This window comes from Pan troglodytes, chromosome 14 (genome assembly GCF_028858775.2).
Source record: "Pan troglodytes isolate AG18354 chromosome 14, NHGRI_mPanTro3-v2.0_pri, whole genome shotgun sequence".
Lineage (NCBI taxonomy): Eukaryota > Metazoa > Chordata > Mammalia > Primates > Hominidae > Pan > Pan troglodytes.
The window spans coordinates 114869322-114884144 of NC_072412.2; the positions used below are offsets into that span (position 1 = coordinate 114869322).

At 44.6% G+C, this 14823-nt stretch overlaps 1 long non-coding RNA gene across 1 annotated transcript; it reads left to right on the forward strand.

The window, feature by feature from the left end:
- Positions 1-456: 456 nt before the first annotated feature.
- On the forward strand, positions 457-6134 carry LOC129136871 (uncharacterized). Its single transcript, XR_008538900.1, has 3 exons — positions 457-644; positions 2780-2863; positions 5682-6134. It is a non-coding gene; the product is annotated as an uncharacterized LOC129136871 (long non-coding RNA).
- Positions 6135-14823: the final 8689 nt, after the last annotated feature.

Below are 14823 nucleotides of genomic sequence, written 5' to 3' on the forward strand. Positions count from 1 at the left end.
TTAACTGTTTTTTCACACCTTATGTAGGTAAAATACTGCCTCCCCACTAGGTCACTTATAAAAACTGTCAGGCCTCTGAGCCCAAGCCAAGCCATCGCATCCCCTGTGACATGCATGTATACGCCCAGATGGCCTGAAGTAACTGAAGAATCACAAAAGAAGTGAAAAGGCCCTGCCCCGCCTTAACTGATGACATTCCACCATGGTGATTTGTTCTTGCCCCACCTTAACTGAGTGATTAACCCTGTGAATTTCCTTCTCCTGGCTCAGCAGCTCCCCCACTGAGCACCTTGTGACCCCCGGCCCTGCCCACCAGAGAACAACCCCCTTTGACTGTAATTTTCCATTACCTTCCTAAATCCTATAAAACGGCCCCACCCCTATCTCCCTTCGCTGACTTTCTTTTCGGACTCAGCCCGCCTGCCCCCAGGTGAAATAAACAGCCATGTTGCTCACACAAAGCCTGTTTGGTGTCTCTTCACATGGACTCGAGTGAACTTTGGTGCCGTGACTCGGATTGGGGGACCTCCCTTAGGAAATCAATCCCCCGTCCTCCTGCTCTTTGCTCCATGAGAAAGATCCACCTACAACCTCAGGTCCTCAGACCAACCAGCCCAAGAAACATCTCACCAATTTTAAATCCAGTAAGCCACCTCTTTTTACTCTCTTCTCCAACCTCCCTCACTATCCCTCAACCTCTTTCTCCTTTCAATCTTGGCACCACACTTCAATCTCTCCCTTCTCTTAATTTCAATTCCTTTCATTTTCTGGTAGAGACAAAGGAGACACGTTTTATCTGTGGACCCAAAACTCCAGCGCTGGTCACGGACTGGGAAGGCAGCCTTCCCTTGCTGTTTAATCACTGCAGGGACGCCTCTCTGATTATTTACCCACGTTTCAAGGGTGTCAGACCATGCAGGGATGCCTGCCTTGGTCCTTCACCCTTAGCGACAAGTCCCGCTTTTCTGGGGAAGGGGCAAATACCCCAACCCCTTCTCTCCGTGTCTCTACCCCTTCTCTGCTTTTCTGGGGAAGAGGCAAGTACCCCAACCCCTTCTCTCCGTGTCTCTACCCCTTCTCTGCTTTTCTGGGGAAGGGGCAAGTACCCCAACCCTTTGTCTCTTTGTCTCTACCCCTTCTCTGATTTTCTGGGGCAGGGGCAAGAACCCCTCAACCCCTTCTCCTTCACCCTTAGTGGCAAGTCCCGCTTTTCTGGGGGAAGGGAAAGTGCCCCTCAACCCCTTCTCCTTCACCCTTAGCAGCAAGTCCCGCTTTTCTAGGGGGCAAGAACCCCCAATCCCTTATTTCCACACCCCAACCTCTTATTTCTGTGACCCAATCCCTTATTTCCGCACCCCAACCTCTTATCTCTGTGCCCCAATCCCTTATTTCCATGCCCCAACCCCCCTTCCCACTTTTCTAGGGGGCAAGAACCCCCAATCCCTTATTTCCACACCCTGACCTCTTATCTCTGTGCCCCAATCCCTTATTTCTGTGCCCCAACACTTTCTCTGCTTTTCTGGAGGGCAAGAACCGCCCCCCAACTTCTCTGTCTCTACTCTTTTCTCTGGGCTTGCCTCCTTCACTATGGGCAAGCTTCCACCTTCCATTCCTCCTTCTTCTCCCTTAGCCTGTATTCTTAAGAACTTAAAACCTCTTCAACTCTCACCTGACCTAAAATCTAAGTGTCTCATTTTCTTCTGCAATGCCGCTTGACCCCAATACAAACTCGACAGTAGTTCCAAATAGCCGGAAAACGGCACTTTCAATTTTTCCATCCTACAAGATCTAAATAATTCTTGTCATAAAATGGGCAAATGGTCTGAGGTGCCTGACATCCAGGCATTCTTTTACACATCAGTCCCTTCCTAGTCTCTGTGCCCAGTGCAACTCGTTCTGAATCTTCCTTCTTTCCCTCCCGCCTGTCCCCTCAGTCCCAACCCCAAGCGTCACTGAGTCTTTCTAATCTTCCTTTTCTACAGACCCATCTGACCTCTCCCCTCCTTGCCAGGCCAAGCTAGGTCCCAATTCTTCCTCAGCCTCCACTCCTCCACCCTGTAATCTTTTTATCGCCTCCCCTCCTCACACCTGGTTGGGCTTACAGTTTCGTTCCATGACTAGCCCTAACCCACCTGCCCAGCAATTTACTCTTAAAAAGGTGGTTGGAGCAAAAGGCATAGTCAAGGTTAATGCTCCTTTTTCTTTATCCCAAATCAGAAGCGTTTAGGCTCTTTTTCGTCAAATATAAAAACCCAGCCCAGTTCATGGCTCGTTCAGCAGCAACCCTGAGATGCTTTACAGCCCTAGACCCTAAAAGGTCAAAAGGCCATCTTATTCTCAATACACATTTTATTACCCAATCTGCTCCCGACATTAAATAAAACTCCAAAAACTAGAATCTGGCCCTCAAACCCCACAACAGGACTTAATTAACCTCACCTTCAAGGTGTACAATAATAAAAAAAAAAGTTGCAATTCCTTGCCTCCACTGTGAGACAAACCCCAGCCACATCTCCAGCACACAACAACTTCCAAATGCCTGAACCGCAGTGGCCAGGTGTTCCTCCAGAACCTTCTCCCCCAGGAGCTTGCTACAAGTGCCAGAAATCTGACCACCAGGGCAAGGAATGCCTGCAGCCCAGGGATTCCTCCTAAGCCATGTCCCATCTGTGCGGGACCCCACTGGAAATCGGACTGTTCAACTCACCTGGCAGCCACTCCCAGCGCCCCTGGAACTCTGGCCCAAGGCTCTCTGACTGACTCCTTCTTGGCTTACCAGCTGAAGACTGACGCTGCCTGATCACCTCGGAAGCGCCGTAGACCATCAGGGACGCCGAGCTTCCGGTAACTCTCACAGTGGAGGGTAAGTCCGTCCCCTTCTTAATCAATATGGAGGCTATCCACTCCACATTACCTTCTTTCAAGGGCCTGTTTCCCTTGCCTCCATAACTGTTGTGGGTATTGACAGCCAGGCTTCTAAACCTCTTAAAACTCCCCAACTCTGGTGCCAACTTGAACAACACTCTTCTATGCACTCTTTTTTAGTTATCTCCACCTGCCCAGTTCCCTTATCAGGCCGAGATATTTTAACCAAATTATCTGCTTCCCTGACTATTCCTCGACTACAGCTGCATCTCATTGCTGCCCTTCTTCCCAATCTAAAGCCTCCTTTGCGTCCTCCTCTTGTATTCCCCCACCTTAACCCACAAGTATAAGATACCTCTACTCCCTCCTTGGCGACCGATCATGCACCCCTTACCATCTCATTAAAACCTAATCACCCTTACCCCGCTCAATGCCAATATCCCATCCCACAGCATGCTTTGAAAGGATTAAAGCCTGTTATCACTCACCTGCTACAGCATGGCCTTTTAAAGCCTATAAACTCTCCTTACAATTCCCCCATTTTACCTGTCCTAAAACCAGGCAAGGCTTACAACTTAGTTCAGAATCTGCACCTTATCAACCAAATTGTTTTGCCTATCCACCCCGTGATGCCAAACCCATATACTCTCCTATCCTCAATACCTCCCTCTACTACCCATTATTCTGTTCTGGATCTCAAACATGCTTTCTTTACTATTCCTTTGCACTCTTCATCCCAGCCTCTCTTTGCCTTCACTTAGACTGACCCTGACACCCATTAGGCTCAGCAGCTTACCTGGGCTGTGCTGCCGCAAGGTTTCAGGGACAGCCCTCATTACTTCAGCCAAGCTCTTTCTCATGATCTACTTTCTTTCCACCCCTCCACTTCTCACCTTATTCAATATATTGATGACCTTCTTCTTTGTAGCCCCTCCTTTGAATCTACTCAACCAGACATACTTCTGCTCCTTCAGCATTTATTCTCCAAAGGATATCGGGTATCCCCCTCCAAAGCTCAAATTTCTTCTCCACCCGTTACCTACCTCGGCATAATTCTTCACAAAAACACAGGTGCTCTCCCTGCTGATTGTGTCTGATTAATCTCCCAAACCTCAATCCCTTACAAAACAACAACTCCTTTCCTTCCTAGGCATGGTTAGTGCGGTCAGAATTCTTACACAAGAGCCAGGACCGCACCCTGTAGCCTTTCTGTCCAAACAACTTGACCTTACTGTTTTAGCCTAGCCCTCATGTCTGCATGCAGCGGCTGCTGCTGCTTTAATACTTTTAGAGGCCCTAAAAATCACAAACTATGCTCAACTCACTCTCTACCTTTCTCATAAATTCCAAAATCTATTTTCTTCCTCATACCTGATGCATATACTTTCTGCTCCCCATTTCCTTCAGCTGTACTCACTCTTTGTTAAGTCCCACAATTACCATTGTTCCTGGCCCGGACTTCAATCTGGCCTCCCACATTATTCCTGATACCACACCTGATCCCCATGACTGCATCTCTCTGATCCACCTGGCATTCACCCCATTTCCCCATATTACAAGCCACTAGCCCATCTCTTAGAACCTCTCATTTCCTTTCCATTGTAGAAATCTATCCTCAAGGAAATAACTTCTCAGTGTTCCATCTGCTATTCTATCTGCTATTCTACTATTCCTCAAGGATTATTCAGGCCCCTCCCTTCCCTACACATCAAGCTCGAGGATTTGCCCCCGCCCAGGACTGGCAAATTAGCTTTACTCCACATGCCCCGAGTCACAAAAACTAAAATACCTCTTAGTCTAAGTAGACATTTTCACTAGACAGGTAGAGGCCTTTCCTACAGGGTCTGAGAAGGCCACCGCAGTCATTTCTTCCCTTCTGTCAGACATAATTCCTCAGTTTAGCCTTCCCAGCTCTATACAGTCTGATAACAGACCAGGCTTTATTAGTCAAATTAGCCAAGCAGTTTTTCAGGCTCTTAGTATTCAGTGAAACCTTTATATCCCTTATAGTTCTCTGTCTTCAAGAAAAGTAGAACAGACTAAAGGTCTTTTAAAAACACACCTCACCAAGCTCAGCCACCAATTTAAAAAGAACTGGACAATACTTTTACCACTTTCCCTTCTCAGAAGTCAGACCTGTCCTCAGAATGCTACAAGGTACAGTCCATTTAAGCTCCTGTATAGATGCTCCTTTTTATTAGGCCCCAGTCTCATCCCAGACACCAGACCAATTTAGACTGTGCCCCCCAAAAAACTTGTCATCCCTGCTATTTTCTGTCTAGTCATACTCCTATTCTCCGTTCTCAACTACTCATACATGCCCTGCTCTTGTTTACACTGCCAGTTTACACTGTTTCTCCAAGCCATCACAGCTGATATCTCCTCATGCTATCCCCAAACCGCCACTCTTAACTCTTGAAGTAAATAAATAATCTTTGCTGGCAGGACTATGCGGAACCTCCTTATGCACTCTCTAATTAGATGTCCTAGGTCCTCCCAATTCTTAGTCCTTTTATACCTGTTTTTCTCCTTCTCTTATTCCATTTAGTTTTTCAATTCATACAAAACCGTATCCAGGCCATCACCAATCTTTCTGTACAACAAATGTTTCTTCTAACAACCCCACAATGTCACCCCTTACCACAGGATCTCCCTTCAGCTTAATCTCTCCCACTCTAGGTTCCCACACCACCCCTAATCTCCCTTGAAGCAGCCCTGAGAAACATCGCCCATTCTCTCTCCATACCACCCCCCAAAAATTTTCGCTGCCTCAACACTTCAACACTATTTTGTTTTATTTTTCTTATTAATATAAGAAGGCAGGAATGTCAGGCCTCTGAGCCCAAGCCAAGCCATCGCATCCCCTGTGACTTGCACGTATACGCCCAGATGGCCTGAAGTAACTGAAGAATCACAAAAGAAGTGAAAAGGCCCTGCCCCGCCTTAACTGATGACATTCCACCATGGTGATTTGTTCCTGCCCCACCTTAACTGAGTGACTAACCCTGTGAATTTCCTTCTCCTGGCTCAGAAGCTCCCCCACTGAGCACCTTGTGACCCCCGCCCCTGCCCACCAGAGAACAACCCCCTTTGACTGTAATTTTCCATTACCTTCCCAAATCCTATAAAACGGCCCCACCCCATCTCCCTTCGCTGACTCTCTTTTCGGACTCAGCCCGCCTGCCCCCAGGTGAAATAAACAGCCATGTTGCTCACACAAAGCCTGTTTGGTGGTCTCTTCACACGGACGCGCATGAAAAACCCCTTTCATTTTACTGTGGAATGGCAACCCTTTTTGGGACCCCTCTCTGCAGCAGAGAACTGTTCTCTTTCTTTCACCTATTAAACTTCTGCTTCTGCTCTGACCTCGTCCTTGGTGTGTCTGCATCGTCGATTTCCTCAGCTGTGAGACCAACGACTTGGGCACCCACCCAGGCAACAAGGCCTTTTCAGTAAGGGAGGTGGTAAAATGTTTTCAATCCCTGTTGTCAAAAATTGGCCTAAGGCTTCCCAAAAAAAGTAACCCAAAGCAGACATGGCAAATATTTGCTACATTTGATAATAAGCCAATAAATTATCTGCTAATAAGTGACTGAAATATTTAGCACACATCTGCCTTATTCTGATGACTGATCACATTTCTAGCTCCCCTGTGGACTAAAACAATATGCTTTCCTTCTCTACACAAGCAATGCTTTCTGCAGAGACACAAACTTTACATCTGAATACAAATGCAGCACGTTTTAATTCTGCCTCTCATTCTCCAGCAAAATCATGGGGAAGAAGGAAAGCATCCTTAGTCAAAAGGGGTACAGGGACTTAGAACCTCACCATGCTGCAGTCACACAGGCAATAGAGAAAGATGGCGGTGGTTCCCTGGGGCAGTGGCGAACAAGTTCCCCTCTCAAGCAAGGAGACGGGGCAGCACTCCTACCATCTCCCCAGGGATATAGGAGTTGAGAAGGAATTGCTTAGGCAGATAGCAAGGGCATGGGAGTCCTGGGTAAGGCTTTTCTTTTTAATGAAAAGCAGCCCCAAGTCATTTTCTAACAAAGAGCAGCCTGCAGGCTGGGAGCTTGCATAGGTGAATGCCAGCAGGAACTAAGGACTAGACATTTTCAAACTGGTGGCTCCATCTTCCCTTCCCTGCCAGCCAAGTGTACTGTAAGGAGCAGTCAAGATGGCTCTGATCAACTGGAAAGCTTATTTGCATAATAAGATTAGGGTGGGGCAACCAGCCTTCCCCCGCACACCATGTAGACGTCATACCTGATGGAACCAGTCTGTGAGCCCTATGTAAATCAGACACCGCCTTCTCCAACTTATTATATCTGTTTTGGTCCACTGCCTCCCCACTTTTCAGATGTCTCTCTCTCTCTCTCTCTAAGAGCTGCTCTCCTCTCTCCTTTCTTCTATCTATTAAACTTTCCACTCCCTAACCCACCCACATGTGTCTGTGTCCTGAATTCTTGGTGTGTGATGATGAACCCCAGGGTGTATACCCCAGACAGCACAGCCACTTCACCAGCAGGGACAGCAGCTGTCACATGAACTGGAGGTGAGTCTGATGTCTTGGAATTTTGAGGAAAGTGGGTAGAAAGTTGCCAAGCAAGCTGAAGAGACAAGCAAAAGGGATCATGTTCCAGAAGAATTCTTAGCAAGACAACAGTCAGAACTTCAATCAAGGTGATTGATTGGTCTGAAAGGGGGAATACAATGTAAATAAAATACAACCATGAGAAACCACATGTATGTTGTTGAACCTTATCTAGACACTAACTGTGAAAAAGCCAGCTTGGATTATTGATGAAGGACATTCAGAAAACCACAGTTTTGCCGTGCTTATTTAGAGAACAGAGACAGTGGTGTTATCAGCCTATAGCTCAATTGTAAAATTGGGATGACTAGATGTCCCGAGACCATTCCATTCCTCGGCCCTCTCGACACTCACCTAAGAAGCTTCCAAATTTACCACTTCTCAGTCATTGTAAGGATGCTGCATGTCATAAGGATGATTATGGAAGATCATGGGCATGTTCTACATAGAGAACATGAAAAGTCACAATATTTTCTTTTATAAATTAATATTTTGGAATTTATATTAGTTTCCCTAACTCTAAATAACCATGGGAATATTGACAAATTTGATTTTCCAGAACTTTAAAGCTGAGGCTAGACACTAACCACAGTGACTTTATCTATGTAGTAGCACACTCTACAGCTGGGATGTCTGGATAACAAGTTCCCCAGATTGCAGCCTCCCTCCAGCACCAAGTAGGATGACGAGTCTGTTTGGTTTCATTTTAGCTATGTAGATTTGCCAAATTTTGTCACCTCTGGACTTCAGTTTTCTCATATGTAAAATGATGCATGGGCCTGAATGTTTTCAGAGAACCTTCAATCTCTGTGAGTCTCTTCACTGAAAAAATTGTTGACTTTCTGATTTTTATTGTTCTGTTTTTCTTTTCAATGTCAAAAAAGCACTATGGTAAAAGTCTTTCAGTAAAACTTGAACCTTGGGGCTTGTTCCTGAGTTTGACATGTTAAACAAATGAAAGAACTGTTTTCAACTGATTAGTCATATCCTTCTTCAATTCCTATGGGAATATGGGTTAGTTGTGCATGAGAAAGTCATCCGACTTTGGCATGAAGATGTCTTTCAGGTAGGTAGGCCACCTGTGATGAAGTGAATCATTGAAGAAAATCTATTTTCTTGTGGCATAAATACAAGCCTGAAGATTACACATAAGCTGTCATACACATACCTCCTAAATGCAATTCCTCAGAAGTGACATGCTATCATCATTCACATTAATGTCTATTTGTGCAACTACATTGTTTAAAATAATCAACCAATTCATCACAATAGATATTTGGGAGGAGTGAGGGAGCTTTCTCTGTACTAATGAAAGAAATGACATTTCTGTTTACCATTTGTCAGTTTTAAGTAGTTAATAAATATCTGAAATGATTCTCATATTTTGATATGGTATTCACTTGTAAGGATATGCAATTTTTAAGAGTTATGGTGAGAATGTTTCTTCCATAACATTCAGCTTTGAAAAGTTTTAGGAAACTATTCATTATGTCTCAAAAGTTAAATGCACGACAAATGAAATGCCTCTTATTGGTTGCAGTTTTCTAAATGTAAGTAATGCCTATTACTTTGATATTTAACTCAAATATCTTAACAATAATTGAAAGCTTTTGAGTGCTACAGGTTGATAATAAGCCTGAAAGTATAGAATAATCATCTGTATGTTAAAATTTTTATTCTTAAAGCCAACAAAACAAAGTAAGAATTATGTCAGTGTTTCTAACTGTCCTACCCAGATCTAGCTCCTGATTGATAATTGTCAATAGAGTCAAACACGCCTTCCTAAGGCCAGCTCCACTTCTCCAAAGCAAGCTCCTGTCACTTTGCCACCCAGAAACCACACTGGAAACTGGAATCTAAAGAATGTGTTTGCATTATCAAAGAACTCTCCCTCTCCTAAAGGGTCCACCCTGGGATTCCATTCTAGTGACTTTACAAAATGCTTCTAATTACTCCTTAGTTAGTTCCCATAATCCGCTTAAGGACTTGTTTACTTGTTAACAGACAGGGTAGGAATTTAGCCTTAGCAGTCTGTGTCAGTGCAACATCATAAATAAGATAAACATTATCTGAAGTGATCACAATGTTCTTGAACATCTGAGCCGGACAGAATCAAACCTGCGTCATCTTCCTTCTGATTTTCCAAATGAGCACACAGGAGAGGCCACTCTAAAGTCACCCTGGGAATGTGTCTGCCTCCAGCCCCATTCACGGCCCCTGGCACTGGCTTGTCATTAGATGGTGTTCAATGAATGCTTGTGGAATTGAATTAACACAACGTAGATTTACACCCTTTCCTGTCAAATAGCTAGTTCTAAAAAATACAGACCTGCGCTTCAGCCGTGCAATGCCTTTTAAGATGGTTCATACTCTGATGCAGAGGAAGATGTCTCTTGCCATTACAGAACCACACCGAGAAAGATCAAACAAAATCACACCAAGAAAATTCATGTGCAGGTCATCTCATTTGCAATTATTGCAGCATGCACCAAGTCCAACACATTTCACCCACACTTTATTAGCAAAAAAGAAAACACCTGAGGGTCAGCGTCTTCTCTAGGTCCTGGCACAGGACTACCTGAGCCATGGAGATGTTCAGTGGGTTGTGTAAATGACCTTCCTTTCATGGAGACGAATGGGCACATGGCGTCTAAAAGCCATTCTGTAAGACATATTCCAAAAATAATTGTTTCAGTACCTTTTCAGACTGTGCATTTAAAAAAAAAAAAAAAAAAAGCCCTTAGCCTCTAGGTCACATGTACCAAACAGTAGTTCATTACGATGCAATACGGCCCCGCCACACTTACTAATTTTATACCAAGAGGATGAAATGATGTTGTCTAGGGAACAGGATAAGAGGAAAGGGGTTTAGGAACTCAGAATTTTATTCTGGCTCTGATGCTAATTTTCCTGTGACCTCAGCCAAGTCCTATAAATTGTTACTATCTGCAAAGTGAAGATAATGGACAAGTCTCACAGGATAGTTGTGGAGATTAATTAGGCAGCTCATTTGAGATTCAAAGTGCTGTGAGCCCACAAGAAAAGTCCTGGGGAAGAACAAAGGCGGGGCCCACGCTTCGTTTCAGCAGGCCGGGGACCACACCAAAGGCACTTCAGGGATGCATTTGGTGGCACCCCGGTATTTGTTAATTTACTGGTATTAGGAAGTCATTATGGTTACCAGGGGTTAATGGAAAGATTGAACTTGCTAAAATGGGCCATAGAGGCGTAAATCGAGGGCTCCTTTGTTCAAAGGAGGATTGGGCCCTTCAGCATTAAGCCTAGCTGCAGTGTGCTTCCTGGCCTTGCAGATATCTTTCGGAAATCCAAAGCAGGCTGTTGGTAGCATGAACATTTTATTTTTCAGTGAAAAATGAAATCTTTTACTTCTCAATATGTCCAAGAGAAAAATTATTTCAGAGGAAAAAAAGAGAACAAGTTAATTAGTATGCCTTTAGTGATCCTCTGATGGAAGAGTTCCATCCCTGCATCCCTTACACCTGCAGCTAGGGGGTGAATGCTCACATGCGTGCACACACACACACACACGCACACACACACACCGAGCTGAATGAGAAGTCTAGGAAGAAGCCAGCATAACACTCAGGGAAGGAGCCCAGAGGAGTCTCCAGCTTGCACAGAAGGAACTCATGTGAAGTGCACAGCATATAGAATGAAATAGATCCCAGAGTTTTCAAAGCGAGGCTCAGCTTTGCAAGAGAAGCTCAAATGAATACAAACCAGTCAGGGAAGTTATAGAAGGAAGTGAGATGTTTGACTTTTTATGAAAGGTGTCTTTTGAGGGCAAATTTTGTGAGAGTTGTAAGAGGGAGGGAGGAGTATGGATAAAGATCAAAAGTACTATATTCCCTAGGCCTGTTTCCATGTCCCTCTCTTGGTGGAGGCCAGAGTGTGCATTTCAGTAGGTGCACTAAAATCCTGACATCTCTAACCAGCCCCAGTCGTCCTATTTGAATATGGCTCTATATAGATGACAGGCATGAAAAGCCATACATATTGCAACAGCCATTCAGTCCTTGAAAGAGCACTGCAATTCTACCTTGCCAGGAGAATCTGCTTTGTAAAGAAGAAAGGAAAGAGGGAGAAAGATAAGAGCAAGCCGTAAATAAAGCAGGACTAAGAAATGAAGCAGGAAGATGCCCCTTGAAGGACAATACAAGATGAGTAACAGGGACCAGAACACGCTACCCTAGAATATGACATGCTGGCATTTAAGGAGACAGCAGAAGCAGGAAGGTGTCTCTGACCTTCTTCCACCATTCTCCCCTGAAGCAGGCCATGAAAGAATTCTCTGGCCTTTCTCTAAAATAAGTCATAAGACTCTCATTACAGAAGACTGTTCCTTATATTGGGGGGAAAGGAATGAAGACACAAAGACACCAAGACAAATCTGAACAAAGGCCTTGCTAAGTTCCCCTCATTTTATAACCATTAGGTCACACCCACTTTGTCCAATCATATTTCTGCATGACTGTCCAAGTCTTCATCAAACCTAAACATCCATAGATTTCCCTGTTTCCTTGGGTCTTCATTTCTGAAGGCTCCCATGTTACATAAAACTTACATTGAATACATGTATGTGCTTTCTTCTTGTGCATCTGTCTTCTGATATAGTGAGTCTCAGCCAGGCACCTCCATGGCTGAGAAGTGTAATCTTTTCTCTTCTAGGCCCCCTTTCTGCCCATTCTACTGGCTTGCACAAAGTATTGGAATACTTATTGAAGTGTCGAGTTCTAGTCACAGGGCAGTAGCTACCTTCTAGATGGGCATCCATTATTTCCACTTAATTCTCATGGCTTGAAGACACACAGTATGGTCTTGAAATGGATTAATGTCTGCAAAAGCCGATGGTGGGCTTGACGCTATGCTCTGCACAACATGGATATTCTGTATCTAGACCTAAGTGCCCTCCAGAGAGAAGAGACTCATTTTTCACGATTACTATCTCTGACATTAAGAACACTGAGCTGGGGTTTAAGGTTGCTTTCTCTCTGGTCTTGGAATTTCTATGGCTTGGGCTGACAAACCCTGCCAGTTGTTAGGGGCAGGGTAAGGGGCAACCATTTTTCTTTAAAGTAAGGGGGGCCTTTCTCTTCCAGCCTTGCAGGAGCCTTGGTTGTCTAAGGGGAGTAACCTGGGGAAAGATCCCAAGTGCAGGATTTATCATCACAACCACAATGGAAAGGGAAGCCAGCTCCCACACACCCAAGGCAGCACGAAGCCTGTTCTTCAGAAGGAACCCTGCCCTCTCTCGGCTCCAGTCTCTCCATGGGAAGCTCTGGGCTCCCCAGCAGTGTCCACTGGCTGGCCCTGTAACTGCAGCCCAGTCTTGTCTTCTCTAAAGAACAGCATCACTGTGTCATGCAAAATCCTCCAACACTTTGACTATGTCCTACCACAACAAACCTACAACGTATGTACTTGGCTTTCCAGATTTCTCATAACATAGCTCTGCCCTGCCTATTTGTAAGCATTTCCCACTATTTCCCCAAACCCACTGGGGCCACTTGGGCTTGGCAGTGCATCGTCTTCCCCATGATCACGCCCTGATGCACCTGCCTGAATGTCGCCCAGTGAGTGGCTTGCATTTCCCAAGGGATCAGACCCGTCCTGTCTCCCTACTGAAATCCTTCCCCAAAGACCTTCACTGACATTGCCATGACCCAGGGAACTCCCTCGGCGTGGAATTTCTTGGCCATTTGTATTTTTGACTTCAGGGCTTCATGCTAAGTCACTGTGTTTGCTCATCACCTTTTTTAAAGAAGACCCTGCCCATCACCCTTTCAACCTCCACCTTGCTTAATTTGTCTTCATAGCATTTATCATTAACTTAAATTAACTTACATAGTTATTTAGTAATTTTCCCATGATCCTAGTGATAGATATATCCCATGATGGCCTGTACTTTGTTTATATTGTAAACAAAATGTGTCCCCATTGTCTATATCTGCATGGAAAACAAGAACACAATCAACCACAAATGTTTGCATGGCACCTATGTTGGAGCACACCATTCTAAAAGCTTTCTTTATTTTATTAATTTAATCCCCACAATAATCTGATGAGGTGAGTATAATTCTTTCTTTCCTTTTTTTTTTTTTTTTTTGAGACAAAGTCTCACTCTTGTCCCCCAGGCTGGAGTGCAGTGGCATGATCTTGGCTCACTGCAATCTCCCCCTCCCTGGTTGAAGTGATTTTCCTGCCTCAGCCTCCCAAGTAGCTGGGACTACAGGGGTGCACCACCACATCTGGCTAATTTTTTTGTATTTTTAGTAGAGACAGGGTTTCACCATGTTCGCCAGGCTAGTCTCGAACTCCTGACCTCAGGTGATCTGCCCACCTTGGCATCCCAGAGTGCTGGGATTACAGGCGTGAGCCACCACACCTGGCTGAGGTAAGTATAATTATTACCCCATTGACAGATGAGAGAACTGAATAACAGAGGGTGTGCATAAAACCCTTATGCACACTGCTAGTATGTGGCCGAGCCAAGACTCAAGTGCAAGAGGGTTGGGTCCAGAGCTCGAGAGTTTAGCTGATGGATGCTACATCATGCATACTCAATAATTACTTTGAATGGTCAGAATAGTAAAAATCATTTTCTATCAAATGTAGGTTCCTTATGGCATGGAAGCACGCATGCACTTTCTAATCCCACCCCCATCTCAGATCTAAGCAGGTAACATGACCCTTAGTAAATTCAGTGCCCCAGGACTAGCCAATACCACAGACCCTGTATCTGTGCACATGACTACGTGCACACGACTAAGAAAACTCTTCACCAGCTCTTCAATCTCTGCTCCATACAGCAAGGAACACTTGGGAATTGCTTTGCAGGAAGAACTTTAAAAACAAAAATGATGCCTGTTAATATGTAAGTCTCTTATCAAGAAGTGCTGAGGCACATGACCTGTAGAAGCCTGATGGTAACTTGGATTTAAAGGGGCCTAGGTCCCAATGCCATTATCTTGCCAAATGACCTTGAAAAAGCCTTTAGCCATGTGCACCTCAGTTTGGTCACCTGTACAATTATGATGACACTGGTATCTCCTTCCTAAAGTCTATGTGCCTCAAACACAGTAAGCACGAAGAGACATTAACTATCATCATTATTAAATATCATCCACGACTCGCATCCTACTTGGATGGGAGGGAAGGGAGAGTTCTGAACATGAGACAAGTGGCCATAATACAGACTTTCTAGGATTGTTTAACCCTAAGGTTGTATGAAGATTTTTATCTACAATATTAAATAATGCCATTTGTATGTTATTCCACAAATAGTTATTGAGTGGCTAGGATGAGAAGGGATGACCTACAGTGGTAGATCTTAATCCTAA